At 34.0% G+C, this 13,426-nt stretch overlaps 1 long non-coding RNA gene across 2 annotated transcripts; it reads left to right on the plus strand.

Moving 5' to 3' along the window:
• The first annotated feature begins 484 nt into the window (after nucleotides 1-484).
• On the plus strand, nucleotides 485-9,683 carry LOC107900409 (uncharacterized). 2 transcript variants are annotated; one of them, XR_005905109.1, is made up of 3 exons: nucleotides 507-1,370; nucleotides 1,479-2,032; nucleotides 9,193-9,683. It is a non-coding gene; the product is annotated as an uncharacterized lncRNA (long non-coding RNA). The 2 variants fall into 2 exon arrangements; XR_001684931.2 differs by lacking the exon at nucleotides 9,193-9,683 and having other exon boundaries at nucleotides 485-1,370; nucleotides 1,479-2,145.
• Nucleotides 9,684-13,426: the final 3,743 nt, after the last annotated feature.

The raw sequence follows: 13,426 nt of genomic DNA on the forward strand, positions 1-13,426 counted from the left end.
ACTGTTAACTCGTAGTTGATGACATTTATATCTTATTACCAAAAAAAATCATAAATAAAATGTTTCATCAAATTGCAAACAATTTCACAAAAAGTTGTAAACTTTTTTCTAGAAGTTTACTGGAATTCAATTGATTGAAATTTTCTGTACAATTGAATCGATTATAATTCATAAATACGATTAACACCAATATAATCATGTAACAAATTTATTATGTACTTAATTATTCATTCCCCAGTCAGTTATATTTAATCATATATTTACTAAAGTACGGTTTAATACCATATTTAATAACAAGCTTTACTTGCACAATTTTACCATATCTTGACTATTATGTCTTAATTTCTTTTTTACCTTGCCTCCCTTGGAAGCAAAAATTTCTCTTTTTTTATTTATTTATTTATAAAGAATATAATCGTATAATTGGAAAATAGTAGTGCTATATTAGTATTATTAGGGTGACTTGCGAGGTGAAAACTTACACCAAAATAGTTTTTTTTTAAACAAAAATTCAGATTGGGCTTTATTGAAGAAATTTAACAAGTACAAAGCATAAAAAAATAAAAGAGCCCAACTATAAAACTTGACCCAAAAACAAATAGTAACATGAAAACAGAAACCAATCCTAAGTGCAAAACCAAAAAAAGGCCCAAAAATAAGATTCTAACCTGTGAAAAAATCAGAAAAATAGAAAAACAATTAAATCTATCTAGAAGCGTATTAATTAGCCTTTTTCTTGCCCAATCAGAAATGAACGATTGCCGTCTTTTTCCCTCATCTGACATTTCTTCCTCAAGACTCTTCCATATTCCCAAGAGGAGCGTTTGCCATCAAATCTATGGGTATCCCGCTTCAAAACTCCCCTCTTTCACTTACTTCCTACCATTTTCAATCTGGTTCTCTCGCCCTATCCCTATCCGCTTGCTTTTCTGCCAAATTTGGAACGCTTCCTACAAGGTAAACTTCAGTCTTATTCTTCAGCGTTTCATTTGCTAAAGAATACGCTAAACTGTTTGCTAATCGTGGGATGTATTCAAACCTACACTCCTTAAACTTTAACAAAAGCTGACAAATATCATGAATATAAGCACCTACCAAGGACTTATCTGGTCTTTTCTCTCTGCACTTTTTTATTATTGACAAGGAATCTCCCTCGATAATTATTTTTTCCCATTGCATGTCAATACCTATCTGGGTCGCTACCCGGTACGCAAGTGCCTCAGCAGCGAAGGCAGAAGCAACCCGTTGCTGGATCACCGAACATGATAAGAAAACATCTCCTTCGCTATTTCTTGCCACAACTCCTGCTGCTGATTGACAAGTTCTTGCTTTATATGCTGCATCAAAATTAATCTTCACAACCTTTTCAGGTGGCCACCTTCATTTACAAGTATCAAAAGAGTTTTTTGGGTTTCTTTTATCATTCTCGTCTATTTCTGCTATATTACTGTTAACAAAACTTACTATTTCTTTTCCAGATTTGCTAGCCTTCTTATGAACTCTAGTGTTCCCGTCTCCCTAAATGGGCCATAATACACGGCAAAAAAGTCTATAATAAGATAGCGAACTTTGCGAAAAGACCCAAGTTAGCCACTGTATAAACCCCAAATGGGTATCTTGTATATAAAACTGGCCTGATAGCTCTCTCCAAACTGAAATTGAAATAGGGCAAGCACGAAAAAGATGGTCCATATTCTCTGATCCACTTCCACACCGAGGGCATATAGATGTGTTTGTTAACTTTCTCTGTAACATGTTAACTCGTGTAGGTAGATAGTTCCACGATATTTTCCAGACTGTAATTTTTACTTTAGAAGGTAGATTGAATATCCATAGTTTTTTTTTATAGAATTCCTTATAGTCGGCTTGTAAAGCGTGAGCTGTAAGATCTCCTTCGATGCTTTGTAATAGTTTATAGGTGCTGCTTACTATGTATTCGCCCGACGCCTCACCACTCTAAACCCGAAAATCATCGTGGGGATCCTCTGCCAATGGGATACGGAGAATCTTCTCGGCTACTTCCTCAGGAAAGGTAGACTCTATCAGCTCTTTCTTCCATATTCTGCTACTTGGTTCAATTAACTCAACAACTTTAAAATCGTTCAAATTATTAATTAAAGACGACAATCTGGTATTTTTTTTTCCACCTGGAATCCAAAAATCATTAAGAGCGGAAATGTCCGTACCCCTACCCACCTTACAGCATAATCCTTCTTCTAAAATGCCTCTTGTAGCCCAAATACTCTTCCATGTATACGAACTATTGTTCCCCAGCTGCGAATTTAAAAAACTCACATTCGGAAAATATTTGGCTTTTAAAACTTTCGCAACTAGAGAATTTGAATTATTTAAAATTTGTTGCGGAAGCGACGATAATATTAATAACAATATTATCAGAAATATTTAGATAATTATTATGCCAACAATTATACTAAGAAAATTCTCAGTTAAATTGGAGGGGTCACAATGGTCCCGCTTAAAACCCAACAACTAGACAGAACTCACTTAGATATTTATAGCAATAATAACTAAATAAATATAACCAACATAAAGCTATTAAATAAAAGCAAACAAATAAGAAATAAAATACCAGAGTTTTAACGAGGTTCGGCCAATTTAGCTTACGTCCTCGGACACTACCAAATTAATATTTCCTCTAGAAATATTACAAAGGAGAAGATTTTGGGATGATACAACCAAAGGGGGAGGGGTTCTATATATAACAAACCAAACCCCCTCCATTTCTATCTTTTCCTAATGTGGGATATTGCCAATATTCAACAAATCTCCACCTTGGCGATATTCCACATCTTCGAACATCTTCTCATAACACAAACTTCAATAGTGTCTTCAAATTTGCAACCAATCGCCTTCTTCCCTTTTGGTAGTTGTGCCAGCTTCCACGTCTTGTTTTTCTCTAGAGATTGCATTTCCTCTTCCATTGCACCTAACCATCTATTATTCTCTAAACTCTGAATGGCTTCGGTGTAAGTGGATGGAATATTATCAACAACTGGAAGTGCATAAGCTACCATGTCAGTGAAACGAGCAGGTTTTTGAATTTCTCGTCTCTGCCTTCTGACTGCAATTGGCTCTGATTGCTGTTGAGGTTCTTGGGTAGAAACCTCTTCCTCATCTGACTCTGCATCTGCCAATGAAGAATCACTAGTGGTACCTTCTGCTGGAATTACCACACTCTGCTCAAACTCCACCTGCTGCGGAGTACACTCCACCTGCTGCGAAGTACTACTCACTCCTTCTGGATTTACCTTATTCAACATGGCAGATTCATGAAAGGTAACATCCCTACTGATTATCGTCTTCTTTGCCTCTAGACACCACAAACGATATCCCTTAACACCAGCATTGAAGCCCATGAATAGAGCCTTCTTTGCTCTTGGATCTAACTTTGATTCTTTCACATGATAATATGCAATAGAACCAAAAATGCGCAAGGTGTCATAATCAGTAGCAGGTTTTCCATACCATTTCTCCAAAGGAGTCTTGCCATTTATAGCAGATGATGGCAAATGATTGATGAGATGTTGAGCGTACGTCACAGCCTCAGTCCAAAACTTTCTATCTAATCCAGCATTAGATAACATACATCGAACTTTCTCCACAAGCGTTCGATTCATACGCTCTGCCACCCCATTCTGTTGCGGTGTTCCACCTACGGTGAAGTGCCTTACTATGCCACAATCTTGGCATATCTTCAGGAAAGGATCGCTTTTATATTCTCCACCGTTGTCTGATCGGAGAACCTTAATCTTCCTTCCTGTCTGATTTTCAACTTTAGTTTTCCACTTAAGGAAAACTTTAAGCACCTCATCTTTGTTCTTCATAGGAAACACCCAAACTCGTCTGGAAAAATCATCAATAAAGGTGACAAAATAACGTCTTCCTCCAAGTGATGGAGTCTTGGACGGTCCCCATACATCAGAATGCACATAATCCAGAATACCTTTAGTATTGTGAATCCCAGTGCCAAATTTCACCCTTCGTTGTTTTCCCAGAACACAATGCTCGCAAAATTCAAGTTTGCAAGTCTTTGTACCTTTCAATAATCCTTGCTTGGCTAGAGTTTGCAAGGATTTTTCACCAGCATGGCCCAAACGCATATGCCACAGCTGTGTTGCCTCAGCGTCCTTCTTGGTACTCGTAATTGCTGCTGCTGTTGTCCCGACCACTGTACTACCTTGGTAGTAATACAGATTGTTCTTTCTTATGCCTTTCAACATCACCAATGCTCCTGAAGTTGCTTTAAGAACTCCATCTCGTATTGTCACAACTAGGCCTTTAGATTCTAACGACCCCAAAGAGATGAGATTCTTCTTCAACTTTGGGACATATCGTACATCCCGCAAAATTCTAGTAGATCCATCATGACTCCTCAGTTTAATTGAACCTATCCCGGCTATTTTACATGTGTTATCATTACCCATGTAAACAACCCCTTCATCTAGTTTTTGAAATTCAAAGAACCATTCCCGAATGGGACACATATGATAGGAACAACCAGAATCCATGATCCACTCATCTGCATATAATGTTGAAGATGTCATACTAAGAGAAAAGTCTGACTCTGCTTCACTATTGCATTCTGCAACATTTGCATCTTGCGGAGTCTTCCCTTTTTTCTTCAATTTTGGACAATCTTTCTTCCAATGTCCTTTTTCTTTGCAAAAAGAACATTCATCTTTGGCAACAGCTCGACCTTTGGACTTTCTTCTCTTCCCCTTAGACTGACTTTGCTGACGACCTCTTGTTACCAATGCTTCCACTGCTGCTTCACCTGAACCTTTCAACTTATCCTTTCGGCGTAGTTCATAGCTATACAATGCAGCAGTTACTTCATTGAAAGTTACTTCCGATTTTCCATGAAGTAGAGTAGTTTCAAGGTACTCAAACTCCTCAGGAAGCGATCCCAACAACATTAACGCCAAGTCTTCGTCTTCAAAAGTCACATCCAAATTCAACAAATCAGCCACCAGCTGATTAAAATTGGTAATGTGCTCGTTCATCGTGGTACCAGGAACATAACTGAAACGAAACAGTCTTTTCTTCATATGTAACTTATTTTGACTGTTCTTCTTCAGAAATTTCTCCTCCAATGCTTTCCACAATTTACTTGCAGAAGTCTCTTTACTGAATGTATACTTCTGCTCTCTGGAAAGACATGATCGAATTGTACCACATGCCAATCGGTTGATGGTCTTCCATTCTTTATCATCAACCCCTTCTGGTTTTTCTTCCTCAATGGCAATATCTAGACCCTGTTGAAAGAGGGCATCTAGAAGCTCACTTTGCCACATGCCGAAATGACCTGTTCCATCAAAAATTTCCACTACAAATCTCGTATTTGCAGTTCCAATCCTCGGCAAAATGTACGAAGTGGAAGTTGTTGATATCGATGGTTTTTCTTCTGTCATTTTTGCCATAGCTTCTACTTAATAGCCACCAAATGCAGAATACCCACAAGCTTTAGGAAATGTTTCTGATGTGTAAGATCAGACTAAGCTGCAAACACAGAGCATACTACAAAACCTTGGCTCGGATACCAATTGTTGCGGAAGCGACGATAATATTAATAACAATATTATCAGAAATATTTAGATAATTATTATGCCAACAATTATACTAAGAAAATTCCCAGTTAAATTGGAGGGGTCACAATGGTCCCGCTTAAAACCCAACAACTAGACAGAACTCACTTAGATATTTATAGCAATAATAACTAAATAAATATAACCAACATAAAGCTATTAAATAAAAGCAAACAAATAAGAAATAAAATACCAGAGTTTTAACGAGGTTCGGCCAATTTAGCTTACGTCCTCGGACACTACCAAATTAATATTTCCTCTAGAAATATTACAAAGGAGAAGATTTTGGGATGATACAACCAAAGGGGGAGGGGTTCTATATATAACAAACCAAACCCCCTCCATTTCTATCTTTTCCTAATGTGGGATATTGCCAATATTCAACAAAATTCGCCACCCTTGCTTAGCTAGAAGAGCGACATTAAATTGAGCCATGCTCCTAAAGCCCAAACCACCCTCGTCCTTAGACCGGCACATATACTTCCACTGACACCAATGAATCCTTCATTTTCCATATCCCTTTTGCCACCAAAAAGTTCCCCACAAAAAGAATTTGGTAAAAGGCAACAATACATAGCATAGGTTGGAGTAGCTTGAATCATTGACTTTATAAAGACTTCCTTACCTCCTTGTGATAATAATCTGGTACTTCACCCTTCAATTCGAGTATAAACCTTCTTTTTGAGATGCTGAAAAGACTTATTCTTCCGTTTGCCGACCACATTAGGAAGACTTAAATACTTTTTCAAATTTGTTGAGCTTCGAACCCATAATACTTTCGAGACTACTATCTTCTGTTCTTCTATAGTGTTCAAGCTGTAGAAGATTGTCGATTTATCAAAATTAACACATTGGTCTTAACACTTTTCATACTCCTTCAAAATTCCTTTTAACACCATTGCTCCCCTTCTTGATGCTTCGCCGAATAAAATACAATCATCTGCAAAGAGTAAATGTGAGATTTTTGGGCCTCTTCTACTAGCTTTTTCTCCTATTAGTAGCCCTTCTTTTATTGCCAATCGCATCAAAGATGATAGTCCCTCACTACAAAATAGGAAAAGAAAATGACTTAAAAAGGATTGCCCTGTCGCAAACCCCTAGTCAGTTGAAAAAGTCTTCCCCTCCCTCTATTTGCATTAACTGCATAAGTTGTGGTAATGCATTTCATAATTAGCTCCGCCCATTCTTTTGCAAAACCCATGCGTAGCATAACTTCCTTAAGAAAACCCCATTCGACCCTATCATAAGTTTTGCTCATATCCAGCTTCACAGCCATGTATCCTTTTTTCCTTATACACTTTTGTCGAAAAGTATGTAGAATTTCATATGCTAAAAGCACATTATCAGAAATTAATCTTCCCGGAATAAAAGTACTTTGGGCCACATCAATGCATTTTCCAATAACTACTTGAAGCCGATTTGCAATTGTCTTCGTCACAACCTTATAGAGAACTGAACATAAACTAATCGGTCTAAAGTTAGCTAGCCTTGTTGGATTAGAGGTTTTTGGGATCAACACAATATCCGTTTGATTGAAAGAGTCGAAACTATGATCATTATTTAAAATTCCCAAACAAAAATTTGACACATCTTCACCTACAATTTGCCAATATCTCTGAAAGAAAAGTGCTGGAAATCCATCAGATCCCGGTGCTTTAGTAGGTCCCATTCCTTTCAAGTTGTAAACACTTCTTCTTCTATAAAAGTTGATAATAAAATAGAATTATTATCCCGAGAAATTTTATTTTCAATATCCGATAGAAGGTAAGAAAGATCCCCAACTCCAATAGATGTAAACAGCTTCTGAAAAAATAAAGTAGCAACTTCATTGATCTCTCTTACTTCAGTAGCCTCTCCTCCACCATCTAATTCCAGCTTAGATATGGTATTGATGCGTTTTTGAAAAGAGGCAAATCTATGAAAAAAATTTGTATTCTTGTCCCATGCTTTCAACCAATTTACCCTTGCCCTTTGCTCCCAGTAAGCTTCATCTTTATCTATTTCCATATTCAAATGAATCTTAGTATCAACAATTCTTTCCATTGTTTCATCAGTCCTCTCCTTCACCAGTAGCATCTTCAATTCCTTCATGAGCTTTTGCTTAAGTCCCTCTCGCCCTTTCTTAATTACTCTCGTCCATACTTTTAAATCTGCTTGTAATCTTTCGATTTTCTCCTCTAATGATCCTGTTGTTGATTCCCATGATACTTCAACATCTTTCTCAAGCGTCTCTTCCATGATCCACCATGCCTCAAACTTAAAAGTTGGACTTCCCACATAAGCATTATAATTTTTTGTGTTTAGAATGAGTGAACAATGATCAGACATGGAATGGGGTAGATGTTGAATGTTACTTGTTAGAAAAAGAAGCCTCCATTTAGCATTCACAACCCCCTATCAAGTCTCTCCCTAATATTTGTCTCTCGCAAATTTCCCCTTTCCCAAGTAAACCAGACCCCAGAATATCCCAAATCTTCTAGTTAGCATTCTTCTAAAACTTCTTGAAAGACCTCCATTCTTCTCTCCTCTCTTGGTAAACCCCTACTTTTTTCATGAGAATACATGATCTCATTAAAATCACCATTTACAACCCATGGAAGATTCTGATCTTGTCCTAGCTTCCTTAACAAATTCCACGAAGAATTCTTTTGAGTACTGTATGGTGAACCATAGAACCCAATGAATCTCCACTTTTCACTATCCTGTATTTCTTTGACTGTTACATCAATGTGACTCCTAGAGTAACTTCTTAGGCATACTTCAGTATCTCCTTTCAATACAAGGCACACCTTCCTGCGAGAGCCCTCCGCTTCAATATCAATTCTATTCAAAAAACCACAACTCCTAACTTTCTCCATACGCTGCTTGTCAATGTTTGTCTCTATTAAGAAGACCATATGGGGATTATGCTATTTTAGACAATATTGCAGCCTTCTTATAGCCTGTGGACTCCCCAACCCACGGATGTTCCAACTTATAATTTTCATTTTGTCCGGTCGGCATGCCTCTTGGCAGCCGCCGATCTCAAAATTGTTGAATCATCTAGTACCTCTGAACTCTCTTTCATCGTATCTATCCAACTATTTTCACGATCCTCTAATCCTTCCTGTTTCAAACGTTTATTCCCATCTTCATATACAACCTTTGTGCCACAACAATCAATTTCTGCATCCGAGGACTTCCTCTTCCTCGTGCTATTTTTAGATTTGTCTTGTCTCATCATGACCACTGGCTCAATTCTCTTCCGTCTCTTTTTTTCCCAATGTTTATATTATTGATCTGCTGTTTCATGCTATCATTCATATTCTCATCTTCCTTTATTATAGGTCCCCTTTCTTGTTCCTCAATCACACCCTCCCCTCCCGTCAGCCCCGTATTCTCCTGTAACCCCCTAGTCTCGTTATTCCCCCTACCAGTACTTTTGTAAAATTTACCAACAAATCTGTACTTCCTAAATAAGAACATTGAACCCCCACTTTTTTTGAAAAACCATTAAATTTCACACTTTCCTTACCAATTAATTTTGATTCTACTTTTAACGCCAACGTATATGGTGGATTCTCACTAATTTTACTTTTTTCTGCAGGAAGTATCTGACGACAGTCTTGAAAGCCATGCCCCATTTTTCCACATCCAAAACAAAACATCAGTAACCTATCATACTTAAAAGATACCCACGATTTATTAACATTATCAATAGAGACAAAAATACCTCGTCGAAGCAGTTTTTGCACATCCAAATTGACCCTAAGCCGACATGAATCTCCATTAATTTCAGATCTAATAACCCCCCCAAACGTGACACCAATAGCATGCAATAGATCTTTCTTATCAAACTTTGGTAAACATGAATCGATTTTTATCCAGAACGGTGATAGTGTTAGCCGAATTTGACTTCTCTCAACCGGTTGGGTTAATCTATCAAACAAATTAACACTCTTCCGGAAGAGCCAAGGATCTTCTTTCAAATCGAACACTATCAAAAATAAATTCGACCCCACCATTTGTATTTCAAACTTCTTCTTTGTCTTCCATATACTTTTCATCTGTGCCTTAAAACTTTCTGGGTTATAGAATTTCTTTGTCCAAATAGTACATTACAGAGTAGGTTTTGCGCTTGGTACCACCAGCGAACCTTTGACTGATAGCTGAATGAGTTCTTCTGTGAGAAGAGAAATCTCATCCTTCCTCCCTCGATCGTCACCATCGCTTTCCTCCATCCCAAGCCACAGCAGTTACTGCTTTTTTTAGGACTCTAAGCAAAGCACTCTTGGGACTATTTTTATGAAATTATTAAAAACATGTTATACCAAAATAGTTAAAAAGGAATCAAATTGTAAAACATAAAGAAATTAAAAGTTTTTTTTTTTTAAATTTTCCTTTTTAAAAAATTTTGCAATTTTTTGCAATATTTGATTTTTTAGTATTTTGTAAAAATATTAACATATATATATTCAAAATTTTATAAATTTAACATTAATGGCTATCTAAAAAAAGCATTAATGGCCTAATATCCAAATTATTATTCAAAATAAAACGAAAATAATCTATAAAAAAATACCTTTAGCATAAATTTCAATCAAAGTTTTAAAATCATTGTATTGATTAATTTTAATTATTATTCAATAAAAACATTAATACATTGTCACTGAAATTGATAATTTTTATTTTTATAAATTAATAATTTTTTTTACTATTTTATAAAATATTATTTTTTATATTAAAAACAATTTTTTAAAATATTTGCAATACATTATTATTTTTAAAAAGATTAGTATTCGATACATTGACAATGTATTTTTTTTTATTCCATAAGCAACATTCAAAAATTGATACGTGTCTATTTTTTTAATATTTTACTATATTTTTATAGGATACTTGTTAATCCCTAACTCTTATGAAGTTTAAAAACTCTAATTGATAGTTTACCGAATAATTTTCCTTTTAAAATGATAATTCTTTGTTTTTACAAACTTATAACTATTTTTCATTATTTTATAAAATATTATTTTAATTGGTACAAACCATCAACCATGCATTGCACAGGAATACAATGTAGTTATATATATATATTAATTGGGTATTATTTTATAAAATAATTAAGTTATTGTTTTTTTACTCAATTGGGTATTTGAACTTCAAAATGCATAAAAAAATACCCTCAAACTTTTTTAAAAATAGCAATTAAGCCCCTGCTCTTTTTTTGCACTCAATTGGGTACTTGAACTATCAAAATATATCAAAAAGGCTAGGGGCAAATCTAAGGGGCTGACAGGGGCTACGCCCCCTAAAATAGAAAAAATTTCATTTAGGCCCTTTATAATTTATAAAATTTTAAATTAATAATGGTAAAATTGCACCTTGGCCTCCCAAAAATGATAAAAGTTTGATTTAATTCTCTAGAAGCTATTAAAATGGCGAAATTATATTTTTACTATCATAAAAATATATAATTTGATTTCTCTCCCCAAAATTTCTAACTTCGCTCCTGCCCCTTAAGTCGTATTTCTAGATCCGCCACTGAAAAAGGCCCTTTAACCGTTAAGTTAATCACCTCTAACTTTTTTCAGTTAAAGCCATCACATGTCATAACCACAACGTGACGTGGCAAAAAAAGATAAAAAAGAAATCAAATAAAAGTTATAAAAATTATTAAATTTTAATAAAAATATAAAAATATTTAAAATTAAAATTAGAAAAAAAATAAAAATAGTAAAAAAATATAAAAAAATTATCAAATATATAAAAATATAAAATTTTATAAAATTTTATAAAGTCGTAAGAAAATTATAAAAAATATAAAGAAATATTAAATTCGTAAAAAAAATATAAAAATCACCGTACCAAAAGAAACATTTTATAATTTTGTCATATTGGTCAAAGGGTCTTTTTCAATGGCAAATCCAGAAACACGACTTGGGAGGGTAGGGGTGAAGTCAAAAAAAATTTTGGGGTGGAATTAAATTATATATTTTTATGATAGTAAAAATGCAATTTCACCATTTTAATAACCTATATCTTTATAATTTTTAGAGGATTAAATCAAAATTTTATCATTTGGGGGGCAAAGTGTAATTTTACTATTACTAATTTAAAATTCTATAAATTATAAAAGGTCTAAATGAAAAAATTTCCATTTTAGGGGGTCGGGGCTCCTGCCAGCCCCCTAGATCCATCCCTAGCCTTTTTGATGGAGTTTGATAGTACAAGTATCTAATTAAGTGGAAAAAAAAAGTAGGGGCTTAATTGCTTCTTTTTTAAAAAAAAAATTTGAGGACTTTTTGATGTATTTTAGCAGTTCAAGTAGAGGTGCGCACCCGGCCCGAAATATGGGCCTAAAATTTTGTCCAAGCCCGACCTGAAATAAAATTGTTAAGCCCGAGCTCGGCCCGGCCCGACCCATATTAAATTTTTTTAGCTTATTTCATTAAATAAAAAAAATTTAAAATATAATAAATCAAATAGATTCAAAACAAATATTAAAACAAGAAACAAATAAAAATGATACTAAAACAATTCTTAAAACAATACACAAATTGAAAATATAATAAAAAGTGATTGCATTAAAATTGAAAATAAAATGTAAATATGATTAAAAATAAAAAATATATTTATATTTAGTATATAATTCGGGCTGGGCCTGGGCTAAAAAAATTTACCCAGTCGGCCCATTTTCTAAACAGGCCTCGTTTTTTTACCCAAACCTATATTTCGGGCCTATATTTTTACCCGAACCCTCCCATTTTTTGGGGGAGCCTTCGGGCTGGGCCAAGTAGCCCAGCCCATGCACACCTCTAAGTTCAAGTACCCAATTGAGTGGAAAAAAAAATAAGGGCTTAATTGCTTTTTTTGAAAAAGTTTGAGGGACTTTTTGATGCATCTTGAAAGTTAAAGTTCCCAATTGAGTGCAAAAAGAAAGTTAGGGCTTAATTGCAGTTTTTGAAAAAGTTTGAAAATTTTTTACACCATTAAGCCTAAAAATTATTCCAATATATATGCGATAACATAATCATGAATAAAATATTAATGCTACTTTTGGTAAAAGTAATATTTTTACATATGTTTTAGCATATGAATTAACAATAAATAATTTAATTAGTAATATTCAATCACTATCCTATGATTTATTTTTAGTAAAGAGAAAGAAAAAATTTCGTTTACTTCGAAAAGGTTTCATTTTTTTTACAAGAGTTTTTACTCATCTTTTTAATTTCAAGTTTAAATTTATACTAAATATTCTTTATTTTATGTCTAACTATTATAAAATATATGTAATAAATAAGTATTTCCTCGTGCTATTAACTAATAGAAAAAAAAAAGCATAAATACTAAAAAGAAATTGATGAAAAATTTCAATTATGTGTATTTATCAATAATATATCACTAGTTTTACTACTTCCTTTTCAAAATATGTTTCTATTATTAAATTGTTTTCAGATTAAATAATTTAATCAACAAAAAAAATAATATTTGCCTAAACCAAATCAATTTACTATCTTATTACTGCACATGTTGCTACACTACATAAAATTCTGAGTGTTAATTGCTGAAATAGAGATGAAGGAGTGAGGAATATTGGGTCTAGCCATTCATGTTTTCAGTTTTAGGGTATATTGTAAAGTTAAAAACTTTGCATTTTTAAATCTATTCAATTTAGTTTATATAAGATTTAAATAAATTTGACATATATATATATATTACTATTTGTTCTAATATTTTAAACATAATGTCGTACAATTCAATATGGTAAATTCACATTACCAACCCTTCAATTCTTAGTTACATTTTCTAATGTAATTTTGATATCTTAAAATTATGCA

The sequence above is a fragment of the Gossypium hirsutum genome, chromosome A11, assembly GCF_007990345.1.
Source record: "Gossypium hirsutum isolate 1008001.06 chromosome A11, Gossypium_hirsutum_v2.1, whole genome shotgun sequence".
Lineage (NCBI taxonomy): Eukaryota > Viridiplantae > Streptophyta > Magnoliopsida > Malvales > Malvaceae > Gossypium > Gossypium hirsutum.